Consider the following 2,729-nt stretch of genomic DNA (forward strand, 5'->3'; position numbering starts at 1 on the left):
CATCTACCTATTCCCTACCTCAAGGAACCATCTCATGATTCTACTCGCCTCAGTGACTTTAACACTTTAATGTGGTCATAGTGATAATAACCAACATTTCCCGAGGGCTTGCCAAGCACTATGCAATCTGCTTTAACTCATATTTTCATTTTAATTCTCACATCCTTATGACAGTGTTGTTCTTATTTCTGCCATTTTATAGATAGGGAAACTGAAGCTTAGAGAGGTTATGGAGCTTGCCCAATGTCCTGCAGTTGTAGGGCCTAGAATGGAAAGAATGCAATCTAAGTCCAGACTTGTGCTCTTTTATTTTTAACTTGGGAAACATAACACATACCTGGAAAGATGTCTAAACAATAAAGTCTAATGAGTTATTATAGAGCATACAGCAATGTAGCCACTACCCATATAAAGAAATAACAGATTTGTAGAATTCCAATGCACTACTTCTTCCGAGTCTCAACCCCCTTCCTATAGGATTCCTTCTGTCTTAGAGGCTATAGCCCTTAATCTCCTTTTTATGGTAACTATTTCCTTGTTCTTTACAGTTTTACCAACTAAGTACACATTCTTTATTCATGTTTTTAAACTTTATGAAGTAGAATAAATAGCATATTTTAAGATTCATCTATACAGTTGCATGTAGTTTATTTTTTTGATTATATTATATTCCTTTATACAACTATATTGCAATTTATTTATCCATTTTGTTATTGATAGAGGACATTGGGTTGTTTACAGTTTTTAGCTATTAACAACAGTCCTGCTGTTACCATTCTTGCACATGCATCCTGGTGCACATGAACATGCTTCTCTTAGGCCATACCTCTGGAAGTCCCATGCTGGGTCATGTATAGGACCATGTTCGACTTTAATAGATAAGGCCAAACAAGTTTTCCAAACTGCTTTATTCATTTATTCTCTGTATGGTAAAGTGAAAATTTTTATTATACCACTCATAGTCAATACTTGTAATTGTCAGTCTTTTTCATTTTAGCCATCCTGTTGGGTGGTATAGTATTCTCTCACTATAGCTTTAATTTCCCTATTTTCATATGAGGTTGACACTTTTTCACATGTTTACTGGTTATTCGTTGTTCTTCCTTAGTAATGTGTCTGTTCATCTTTTTCTTATGACTGTGGTTCTTTATATATACTCTGAATACAAGATTTTTCTTGGTTATATATGCTGTTTCTTTTGTTTCATTGAGATATAATTGACATAGAACTCTATAAGTCTAAGGTGTACAGCATACTGCTGTAAATTTCTTATTCAATTTTGAGGCTTGCTTTTTTAACCCTTAATGGTGTTGTTTGATAAAAGCAAGTCTTAAATATTAATGTAGTCAAATTTATCAGTTTTTCTATTATAGTTAGTGCTTTTGGATTAGTTTAAAAAGTCTGTCCCTTACCCTTCAGGTCCTGAACATATACTCCTATCTCCTTTTATCTTCTAAAAGCTTTATTCTTTTGCCTTTCGAACTTATGGCTATTATCCACCTGGTATTGATTTTTGAGTGTAATGTGAAGAGCCCGATTTCATTTTTGTTCTTCCAAATAGAAATCCATGTGTCCAGCACCAATTATGGAAAATGGTTTTTTAGGCATTGCTTTGCATCATCTCCATGACAATATAAATCACATTCCCATGTATGGGTGAGACTTTCTGGGCTCTTTATTCTGTACCATTGATATATATGTCTATCCTTGATCCATTACCACACTGCACTAATTATTAGAGCACAAGCTTTCCTCCTCCTTTCACTTTATTTTACTCTTCCTCATGAATGGTTGTGTTCGCTCTTCAAGTTTTAAATTGTCTTTAAGTTTCTCTCACACAAATCTATGAGATTTTATCTGGAATTGCACTGGATCTATAGATAAATTTGGGGAGACTTGACATCTTTCAGTATTGAATGTTCCAATCCATGAAAATGTTACCTTATTTTTTCAGGTCTTACTCAATGTTTTAAAAAATGTTTTCTTCATACAGGTCTTGCATTTCTTTGATTTATTCCTAGGTATTCGTTTGAAGCTATTGTAAATGGTATCTTCTAAAAATTGAAGTCTCTTATTTTGTGGAATATAGAAATACTGATTTTTAAAAAAATATGAATTTTGTACTTATTAACCGTGTTAAACTCTTATTAACTGCAACAATTCATAGATTCTTTCGGATATGCCACATACATAACAATTACGACATCTGAGAATTTTGTTTCTTCCTACTGAATCTTTTACTTTTCTTGCCTTACTCCACTGGCTAAAGGCATTTATGGGCAATAACTGACATTCTTGCCCGTAGCACACCTTTAATCACTACTAAGCTCTTTTGCCTCAAGCCAACAGCTTCAGAATTGTTGGTTCCCAGCTGGAGGGTCACGAGTAAGACACCCACACTCTCCTTTCAGCCTCTGCGGCGAGCTAAAGCAGAGAGAGTATGCCTACGATAAGCTCCTCTTTCAAGACCAAAAAGCCCTCTGGTTGCTACGCAACGGCGTCGTCCTGATCCAGAGTAGGTGCAGACGGGCTAGAAGCACGTGCCGCTTCTTCCGCATTCCGGGACTACAACCCCCACAATGCCGCGCGCCGGGGGCAGCTGCTCTCCCCCGTGGGGGAAGGGCCCGGCCGGGCCAGGAGGCCGGGAGGCGGAGCGGAAGCTGAGTGCGAGGGACGAGAAGAGTAAAATCTCTATAAGCTGGAAAACCAACCTCGTCCCTAATTCCCAG

Source organism: Pteropus medius, unplaced genomic scaffold, assembly GCF_902729225.1.
Source record: "Pteropus medius unplaced genomic scaffold, Ma_sr-lr_union100, whole genome shotgun sequence".
Taxonomy (NCBI): domain Eukaryota; kingdom Metazoa; phylum Chordata; class Mammalia; order Chiroptera; family Pteropodidae; genus Pteropus; species Pteropus medius.